Source organism: Mangifera indica, chromosome 20, assembly GCF_011075055.1.
Source record: "Mangifera indica cultivar Alphonso chromosome 20, CATAS_Mindica_2.1, whole genome shotgun sequence".
NCBI lineage: Eukaryota > Viridiplantae > Streptophyta > Magnoliopsida > Sapindales > Anacardiaceae > Mangifera > Mangifera indica.
This window is the reverse complement of record NC_058156.1, coordinates 6,406,153-6,418,283: the sequence shown is the minus strand read 5'-3', so window position 1 is coordinate 6,418,283 and position 12,131 is coordinate 6,406,153.

Here is a 12,131-nt window from a genome sequence, read left to right as displayed (position 1 = left end):
ACAAGGCGTATTGAACGATTAGTTGGCATGAAATTATTATGAGATTGGTAAGTCTTGAAGTAGATGTTCGTGATATATTGATTCAATGTATTAATGTGAATTAAAGCATGCAAATATAAGATATTGGAATGATTTGATGACCTAGATACATAAACAAGAAGGTGTAGAAACAATAGTTGAAAAATATAAATTTAAAGATACAAACTTGATTAACCATGTCAAGAGGGCTGGGTCGGCTCGCAACACAACCCAAACCCTCTTTTTTGGCATGGCCCACGAGAGCACAACCTACTATTTGTAGTGGGTCGTGTCAAACTTGCTAGTCATGTAGGTCATGCCTAAGTAGTGAAGTTTGACCTATGAGCCAACCTACTCTGACACAATACTGTTCACCGTTTAAAAAAATATATTAATGATTTATTATTATATGAGGAATCCAAAGAATTAACATGAGAAATCAAACATATTTATTAATGTTAAAAAATAAATTATTATAAGAAACTTAAACCTATTAATTGTTTATTATTAATGGTACAAGAAAAGTAAAAAATTAATATTGAAAATTTAAAATTTAAAAATTATTAATTATTTATTGTTAATGTTATAAGGAAAACCAAAAGACTAATATGATGAATCTAAAAGGTATTAACAAAAAAAAAAAAAATACAAAAAATATATAACCTATTAGGCTTGCACTATAGTAGGCCTATGCATGCCTTGACCCGCCAATCTAATGGGCCATGTTAAGCCCAACACAACCCATTGAAACTTCTAGACTTGATATAACACCTGTCCATGTATCTCTATGGCCGAAGATGAACAGTCAACTATTCAAGGGAGATGAATGGTTGTTAATTGATGGAGTAGAGCATGATTGTTACAAAGATAATAATGCCCATTAATGAAGTCTGGTCATTAATATGCAATAAATAGTTGTTTATGGAGTTGTTCCACAGGAAATGGATCAATAAGTAATCTTAAGTTGTATTCATTAAGTTATATGTAAAAGGTTTTGTGATATATTTAAAACATCAAATTTGTAGTGGAATAAACATATAACACATGAAATTTATGATTATAAAAATATCCCCACACATCTAGGGGATGCTATAAATAGAATAAAACAAGTTTTTGGATTCAAACTTACATTTGGAGGCTCAACTTTATAGAAATCTGCGTTGAATCCTTTTTTGACACTTTTGCAACTTCCTACAATGTTGTATGATCTCTATTCATCCATATGAAGGTAGTCACGAACACAAGTGGCTGTAAGATTGTTTTAGAAACTCTTACAATTGCTAGACTGCATATATTGAATGAATAACTTTAATAAAATTAAAGAAAATGCTCAGTTTATACTAATATCCAACCATAGGTCAAACTCCCATTATTTACATTCTAGCCCCTCAATTTTGGATTATTATTGTTTGACCCTTAAAGCTTCATTCTTTGCACTTAGGTTGAACAATGAGCAAGGTATCCATTATGATATGATTGGAACCATAATAAACCGTTCTTCTATCTTATTCCTTAGACGACCAAGTATGAGTTAAGGAATTTCATATTATCAAAGTTTAGAGTTCAAGGGTGCACTCCAAATGACAAAGTTAAAATGGAATGTATGGATGTTTATGGAATAAAAAGAAATAAGATAAAAGAAGTGTAAGATGTAGTATTTCATGTTTATTTAGTGATTATCACTAACTATTTTCTTCTAATGGTTTTACAAGTAATGGGTATATATAACTAATACAGGACAATAGGTCAATTGAGGTGGTGTCTGAGGGCATATCAATTATGTTGTTTATTTATCTTATTTTAGATATTATGCACCATATTTATTATTTATTATTATTATGACTACACATTTGGATTTGAATAATTTATTTATAGGCATCTTTTGACACTTTTGATAGTTAAGTGTTTTAATATAAGGGCATTTTGGTAATTTAATAAATGTTTTAATAATGCAAGTTTTAAGTATATCATGCATGTAGAGTTAAGTGAATGTAACACTTCCCTTTGAAGAGTAGTATTTTAAAGAGGAATGTTAAATTGAGCAATTACTCAATTTCATTGTACGCATAGATTCAATTAGTCATATCTAAAATATCTACTCTCATACTTGAGAGTGATGAATCTTCTATCAACAACCTAAGATATCTACTCTCATACTTAAAAATGATAAATCTTCTATCAACATACTGTAGTTTTTGTACATCTCTTTAAGTGGTTAATCACTGTCGTATTGATAATCATTTTTTTCAAACACTACATTGAGTTAGTATTAAACCATATAGATCATTGTAAAACATGCTCTAGTGACCTCAAGTCGAAAAATTATATGCACCACTGTTTATTTGATGATATGTTTTATAGACACTAGAGTCACTATCTATATGAAATCCTCTTGACAAGTCAATCTGGTGAATATGTCTAATTAACATGCACACATATATAGTACCAAGTTGTCAACAAACAACCTTGTAATGTGAGACTTGTCACTATCTTTTAGTAGGATTGTTTACCATTATGATAATTCTAATTGTATTATATGTGCCCTAGGTTACAATAATATTATAATGATGAACATTTCTAAAATGGTCACCATATGTGAATATAAAATTCTCATAATCAGACATACTGACCCCCCAATCATGGTTCTACTTTCCTAAAGACATTCATCTGTTTACATGAAGTAAGAATAATTTATGAAGAAAAAACATTTTATTAATATGAACATGATACATTTACAAATACATTGATTGAATGATTGGCTTTTGAGCACCGACTCTAACAATTATTTGTATGCATATATGTTTAAATATCTGTTAAGTAGAGATGATAATTTTAGCTTGATTTTAAGGTTTCTAACCCTAACGGGGAAGGGATTGTTCGATAGAAAGAGAAACGACACAAAAAATATCTCTGCAATCAATGACGGAAATACATGTGTCATGCTTGCCCCACCTCATCCCGGACCTTTATATTAATATATTTACTTAAAATACTAATATATTCTTATAATTTTAAATTATTTATGTTTTTATTGTGCATAGTAAAGTAGTTAACATATATTATTTGAAACATTTGAAACAGGTTAGTTTTAATTTTAGTTAATTTTATTGTTTAATATGTTTATGTTGTATTTAGAGGGTATGATAAAGAGATTTTTCCTCGTGAGTATGAGAACGGAGAAATGATTTTTTCTTATATGTAGGGAATAAAGAGAGATTTTTTTCCTGTGGGGAGAGAACAGAGAATCCTTGTTATCCCCGTAATGAAGATAAGAATTGAAATCCCTCATAGGGATGAGATATAGACAAGGAATAGGGTATTTGGTTTTGTCCCTCCCTATTGTCATTTCTAATGTTAGGATAAATATTTTTATAATGGTAGAATCATGATAAAAAGATCAAAATGTATCTTGATCGTAAACACATATTAGCATAACTATGTTGGAATGTATATTTTAGGGTGTTCAACTCACAATTCATGTTCGATAGATAAGATATTAGTATAACAATGTTGGAATGTAACAATCCAAATATCACCTAATTTATATTAATGTTATTCTAAATACGACTCAAACTAGATTATGTGAAAAGACAACAATACAAATTGATATTTTATATATATATATATATATATATATATATATATATATATATATTATATTGAAATATCGGGCTATATAAAAAATTGCTAGGACTACATATACATTTATCATGGCGAATCAAAATTGTCTTACAACAAAAAGTCAAAATACATATACAAATTTCTATTGACTCACGTGATTGGCACATTAATTCTCCCTTTTCTAACAACTCGAGTAGAACCTAGACGCCAAAGACCCAGCCCAGCTCGTCAAAAACAAGTGGCTAGAAAATTTAGCTGTTATTATTATGAAATTGATCTTTTATAAAATAAATGATTCAAAAAAATTTGCAATTCACAAACGTTGAAATTACAAAACCTACCGAAGAAAATCCATTAGACAGAATTTCAAAAGAATAAAATAAAACAAAAGAGAAATGATAATATGTAAGTTGATTCATGTGAAGCTGACAGTAGGACCATTAAATTAGGTGAAGACAAACAAAATAATAACAATACTTTAAGGATTTTAATAAATTTAAATAGATTAAAATATTATTATTTGTTAAATAATTTTAAATTAAAAATACAAATAAAATAAATAATTTATATGTGCCTAACGGACACATGTAGGATTAGATTTAAAACAAATATATTTATAAAAATAGAAATGCCCTTAAACATGGGCTGCGTTTGCTGGTCGGTCGCTAGCTAACTTTCAAATTGGCTGGCGTTTTCCCTTCACTTTTGTCTTTCTCTTTGTCTTTATCATTTCTAAACTGTACTTGGTGTTGGCCTTTTACTTGCTATTTTGATATTAATAAGGAATAAATAATTATATTGCCCATGACCTGTCACATCATATTAAATATAGTTGGTAAGATTTTTTGGTGTGAAATTTACTCGGTTGAATCAGATAATTTATTAATAAGTTATTATATATATTTTTAAATAATATAAAATGTTTATCATATTTTTTATATATAAAAATATAATTTTAAATATTTATTATATAAATATGATTTTATTAGTTTTAAATAATTTTTTCATTTAATAGGTTTATTAAATTTAATTGAATTTCAAATAAATATATATAAAAACTAAATTAAACTATAAATTAGTTTATAGTTTAATAAATCAAATTTATCGAATCATTTCAGTTTTAAAAATATTGGTTTATAGTTTTTATCTAAGACAAACTTATTATTTAATTAGATTTAAAATATTATAATAATACTTTTATTAAATTATTAATAACATAAATATTATTTTTTACAATTTAATAAAGATAGATGAATGTTTTTTTTCTATCTTTTTTCTCTATATATTTCAAAAATATAGTAATAACTCTACTAAATTGTAATATGATATTTATATCATTAATTTATTATATTTTATTCAATTTATTAGGGTATACCTATAATTTTTTAAGCAAATAAAGACATATTAGAATTATAAAAAATTTATAAACACCCTTAAACCTTTTAAAATTTTTAAAAGCCTCTTAAACTTTTTTAACACCGTTAACATTTTCAAAAATTACTATTCACCTACCAACATTTGACTATACATCTTGACAATCTATCTATATATTTTCTAGTAAATTTTTTTAATTATTTTTAATTGAAATTAATATACATTGGGAGTATAAAAATATTTAATACAATTTTGGGGGCAAAATATTATTTAGCTAAAGGACTTTTTTTTCTTTTCTATAATATCATAAAAATGTTTAACAAATTTTTTAAACAAATTTAAGAAATGGGTAAGAAAATGACTTTCAACCTTGAGGGGGAAATACTCATTTGACCTTTTAATATTGTATTTAAAAATAATGTACTAACTATACAGTACTTAATAATGAAATTAAGGTAACAATTTGTAAATAATATATATTCAAAAGAAAGTAATTCTATAATATTAGTATTTTCTCTATATATTCATATGAAACAAGAGAACATATTTGGTTTAGTAGATGGACATAAATATTGAGTATAAGAAAGAAAATGAGAAACAACAATTATAAACAAATCTTAATATGATAGGTACGGTTAGATTCGAATCGAGTCCGTTTGAGTTTAAGCTTAAGCTTAACTCGAATGAGCTCGAAATGAGTCAGTCTTAAGCCAGTTTGAGCCAATATTTTCAAGCTCAAGTTGAGCTCGAGTTAAGCTCGAGCTTGCTTGTCAAAGTTTGTAAATTAAAAATTTTGATACAAAACGATATCGTTTTGACCAATATGTATTAAAACAATGTCGTTTTAATAACAAATTAATTAAAAACTCAAATTTGAAATGAGCTGAGCCAAACTTAAACTGAGTTCGAGCTCAAGCATAATGAGCTCGACGACCTCGAGCTCGAGCTCGAGCTCGGGCTCGAGCTCTATTATTATTAAGTTGAGCTGAGCTCAAATTTGGTTCGGTTTGAATCTAGCCCTAATGATAGGAAGAAAAAATAAATAATGATGGCTTCCATACCTATTTATCTATGACATTGTGTATTAATGGCAAACATAGGTCTTAGTAAAAGTAATGTCCAAGAGACTTGTCACTTAAGCATATAAGTTGTAGTGATAGGTTCACTTATAATTTGAGCTTTCATTGTGATAATCTCCATTTGATCACCACTTTAAAGATGAGGACTTCAATGAATTGTTTGTTATAGTTAATTAGATGGGTTGGAGCAGAACAGGCTTAACATGATGCATCGTCTAAATGGTTTAGTCCTTTTATAAGGAGGCATGTCTGAAAGCCTTCAAAACATGAGCCCACAATTCTAGAATGTAAGTTAAAGTTTGATGGCGTAGATCTGTTAGAGCCTTATTCCTAAAGATAACCAAAGGTTTTAGTGAGAGCTGAATAAAGGAGACACTTCATTAGATAGAGGCAATCTTATTCTTCCATCTCAATTTCCTTCCAATTGGGCTTTTAAGGATGACGAAGAGTTGACCCCAAGTACCAAGCATTCATCTCGTTATGGAGATGATGTAGGAGTGCATCTTTCAAGATTAATAGGTAAGATATCATGTCATAGAGGATTCTATAAAGCTTCAACATTTAGTAGAGGACAATATAAGGGTAATGTTTATTTTCCTTATTCTTGTATATTTGTGTATAGGCCCATTGGTAAACTACTACTTCTTTTCCAGGGAGCATGACTAGCATTGTTATGTGAGTGTAACTATTTTTAAGAATCCAAATGTATTAAAAGATTAGGTGTATGCCTTGAAGGGAGAGTTAACAAAGATGAATGAGTTTGAAATTCATATCAAACATCTTATAGTAAAAGAGAAATCTCATATGAAAAGAAAAAGCATTTTTTGGTTGTAAGCATCTACAACAACATACTGATGAAATGCATGCTTTTGGGGCTTAAAATCATAAATTCCATGGGTTCCTTTAGTCTAAAAGAGATTACTTGAGAACTCAAGGAATGAATTGATCATTTAAAAGGTAATTTGACTGAAATTCTTTGTCAAAACAAGAAATTGAAGCGAAAATTTGTAACTGCTTAGGCTAAGGTTGATAATTGAGTCAAAGACAATGTTTTAGAAGTCTTTTATGTTATTTGGCTTCATTTCTTATAGTATGATTTTTCCTTCTTGGGTTAAAGTAATGAAAAACAAACATACGAATAAAGGCGGACTCAAATTGATAAGGAAGATAATCATGCTAATTGAGTTAAAGTAGGAACCACAAGACTTGAACTAGTTGGATGAGTTCTATATAGGATTCCCGAAGAAATCACTACTTGAAAGGTTGTTGGGGTAGCCTACAATCCTTTTTTTGTCAAGAAGTTGAATTTTCGTGAGGGTTGTCATTGTAGATTCCTACTTTTTTGTATTTTCAATGCATTATTTGTTAGATTTGGTGCTTTACAGTCAATCTTCTCGGTGATCCATATCTATGTTAAGTTATATTTACACAACTTTCAAGTGGCACACTTTATCAATAAGTTCATATGTTTACATGTAAACCAAGATATATACCCTTTCGTTGGTAGAACTGTGATCATGAGAACCCTATAAGCAAGTTTGGTGGTCAATCTAAAAACATTCATAGCCTCAGTATTATCTTTACCAAAGACACATATAATAGATAAGACAATCATAATGTTGAATAATCATATCAAAAGGTTGTGATATATCTCTTCTGTTAAGATCGTTAGTATTATTTTAGTATAACATATGAATGTATATTGATTACATATTCACTAGACTAACCCACCAAAGAATTCCACATAAAGGTAAGTCTAGTGTTTCTTAAACAAATCCTCTAGTTATGCATGTGAATCTTTGATTTGAGATCACTAGAGTATCATGTTCACTAATTGGCCTAGTTTGATGTTAACATAATGTAGCCTTTTGTAAGTGATATCAATATAGTAGTCATTGGCTATGTCAAGAAGCGTATCAAGACTATGATGGATCAACACTATAATTATCACTTTTTAGTACAATAGTAGATATCTCACTGTATAGTTTGGTAATGACAACATACTAAATCTATAGTCATAGTCAGAATAGGTTAAAACCCCATTCAATATATATTCAATTGTTTTTTTGACTAACCAAATATTAATATTAAGGATAATCTAAGGTAGATACTATTTATGTGTTTTAGCCTTGATAAGATGTCGACTGATAAAATTATTTGATTGCATAATAATCGTCCCATTGAAAAGCATAATCAATTTAACATTGGTGTTTTATTAATTGGATGCTCATAATGTTTTGTTAGAGGTCATCCATGGTTTGTGAGTGAATGAATGATTAATTGTAGATTGATCATGATTTTTGTCACTATCAAATTAATAGAAAACCTATGAGTTACATATAATAAGAGTTGTATAGTATGACTTAAAAGATTAGATAAAGTGAACAACCTTGAGTTAACCTTAATATGGTGAAATTAGATCTTTATTAATCTGACTTGTTATTTAGAAATTAATACAAGACCCATTGTTGGGCTTAGTTAAGAGAAACTAAAAGTTTGGGGTTGAATGGTAATAATTCAAAAACTAAGGGTATGGAGTTTGTTTATGCAAATTAAGGCTTTGAGAGTTTTATACAAATGTGACTGTTCTCATAATTTCATAACCCCGACTGCCCATCTAAAGAGAGAAGAAAATTTTTCTCAATTTTCTTTAATCCAGTAACAATTCATACACTCAGTAATTCACAAGCTAACATATGTGTGACGTTCTAACACCTTCATAACGATTGTGGTGTCATAGCACTATCATGTGGATGAGTGGGAGCTTTGTTGACTGATGAAGAAAGCAAAAATCAAATCCAGGGTGGAATTTTGCTTGGTAAAGCCTCTAAACGTAGATATTTGATTTTAAATTTGATTTAATTGCGTATATAACAATCGCTTGATCCTAAGCGATGTGTTTGTGATCTTATTTTTGTGTTTTTTATTGTCTTTGATGTTGTTTATATGTTTTACATGAGATCAAAATCCTACATTATTATTAATTTTTTGTAATCATTTATGTAACAATAAAGACACATTAAAAGACATTATTGTCTCGATCCTTCACGAAAGGATACATACTAGAATGATGTTTCCTTGCATTTTCTTTAGATTGAACTTGAAATAAATTGATAAAAAAAGTTATAAAAATAGTCAAATTTAAATAAAATGATTCAAATAATAATAAGACTAAGGGAGGACTTCCCCCTGGTTTTTTTTCTTACAATTAATAGATAAATAAACATTCTAACTTATTTCAGTCTTATAGGAAGGACATAAGTGTTTTGCTTACAAAATGGCCAAGGAATCCTTTATCAATGAAGTTTTTTATGACTTTCAGGAGATTATAATATTGATTAGTGTCATGACCAATGTCATGGTGATAATGATAGATTTGACTATGATTTTGTCGAACATAATCTCTTTTTGGTTGCATAGACCTAACCTATAAGGATGGTCAGAGTGTATTTTCTCTACAAGGTGTGATCTTTTTCTAATTTCTTGATGTAGAGTCTTTTGTGATCATATTATTGATGTCCATCAAATTTTCTTTTTAAACTAACTATGTTGGTTATTGACAAATTATGAATAATGGAATAGAAAGTGGTAGGTATTGCGATTAGATGGACTAAAGGGATAGTTTTACTTTTGATGCTAAACTTACTAGTCTTTGCTAACAAGGTGTCAAAAGACACTACAAAACTTGCCAACGTGATCTATATTAGGGTACATTTGTCCACCTTCTTTTGAGAGGCCTAACACGTATTTAGATAATGGTGTATGTTTGCTTTACAAGTTTGATAAGTTATTCAACTTAAAGAGTTAAAGTAGGTTATAATTAGTGTTTTGAGACATTAGCAAATGTTATCTTATAGACGGAAGGTTGGCTTTTAACATTTGGAGGCATTATCCACCAAATTTATTTTTAGACTATGAAATGGGTGGCTTTGATTATCTTGCTTATTGTAAGTAGACAACAAGGTAGTTTAAGAAATAAAGTGATATATTTGACTAGAAAGACATGAAGTCTATTGTCAATGAAAATAAACATTGAGATGTAGTCTATCACATTTTTCAAAGACGTGTGACAAATGTTAGTGGTCTTAGGGTTGGCCAAGCTTGGCTATTTATCTTGTCATTAATTGAGGTCAAAACAATACTTGGTCTATAATCCCTAGTAAGTGTTTGCTTAAAATATCATCTTGATAGAGCTTAACAAGGTGTTTGGAGCTCTAGAATGTTGTTCATTAAAACCTAGTGGAGGATCTTAGCTAAGAGCTAATAGAGTTAGAATGTTGATGATTGGTTTCTTGTTCTCATTGAGGTTGAAGGTGAGGTGTAAGAGTCTTCTTACATGGTGTGAATGTACCTACAACTAGTTGACTTTAAGAACTAGACTCTTTTGCCATAGTGTATAGCAAATTAACAAGATCACATGCTAATTAAACAACATAAGAGAAACTAGTTTGAGGTCTAGAAGTAATACCTCGTTTAGGTTACAGTGTGCCAGTCTTGAAGATGAACTAACATTAGGAGAAAGGTTTTGGACCATTCTATGAACTACTTAAAGAACTACTATTTAATGCCTTTTGATGTCATTTTCTATGAGTCATTATTGAAATTATGAAAGAGTGAGATGTGTCTGTGCCTTCTTTATGGCACCAAACTTTTGTTGTGATTTTCTGTCACCAATTAATATACATAATTTTTAGCCTTTTGTAAGATAGGCTATGTTAGCATTGATTAGAATATATAAAAACATGGGTAAGTCTACTACGTTGTGTGAAAAGAATAATTAAGACATGTAAATGAAATAGATGAGACAAATTATTTTTAATGTGTTTTAGTTCGATGATTACAATACCTATGTTCATAATGTTCTCATTACTACTATTACAAGAATAATGGAAGTTATATGTTGTGTACTATGTTTCATCTATCATCTCTCATCTTTTCTTTCTTTTATCTTTCCTTCCTTATATGTAAGTTTTTGGATGGAAATTTACATTTGAACCTCCTTTAAAGTCTTGACCTATGATTTGAATTTAGATGGAATAAGTTATAGCATAGTAATAACTTTTTTATTTTTGTAGAAGTTAACATCTTATTGGATGATAATTATGATGATGTTGTATTGTGGAATTCAACTTGACTCCTTTTTTTATAACCACAAAAGAACATTTTTTTTTGTAAACTACAAATCTGGTAACATCTTGTGTTTCTTGCTTGTCATAACATTTGAGTTTGGATGTATTGTGGGTTTCAAGCTTAAGAGTTAACCAATCACTATCAATTGTGATTGACTATACTTCGAGAGTTGATTTTAGAGTGTTCATTTTGATTGCATAATTGCATTATGTGTATTTATTTAAGAATCATGGATTTGTATGAAATGAGAAAGTGGATTTTAGTTTCTGGGTGAACAAAAATATTAAGTGTGAGCAAAAAAAAAAAATAAAAGAAAAAATAAGGCCGAAGGATTTATTCCCATCTAAAGATTGTTTATTTCTCAAGTTCTAACTTTTTAACTTTAAAAAACCCTTTTACCCACGCATGAACTATTAAAGTTAACCAAATCCATTAGTTTTAAAATTTTATCTCATTTTTCTCCTAAACTTTAAAAACTAACAATTTCTCTCCTATATCATATTTTAAAAAATAACATTTCTCTTCTGGGGTTTATTTTTCAAACACTAGTGACCTCTCCCTGATGGTCTCTCTCTCCAGTCAACCATCCAAGCCGAGAAGACAAAACTCTTCATTTTCCTAGACAAATACGAGAGATTTTGTTTCCATCTTCTCAACTTGGATGGTCGACCAAAATGAGAGATGATAATAGATAGACTACTAAAGGGAGAGGAAGTGTTAGGAAGGAGAGACCATCGATGACGGTGTCAAAGATGACACTAGTGATTGAAAAATAAATTTTAAAAGGGGAAAATGTTATTTTTTAAAACTTGGTTTATGAGAAAAATTGTTAATTTTTTGAATTTATAGAGAAAAATGAGATAAAATTTTAGTTTATGTTTAATATTATTAGTAAAATAATGATTTTAC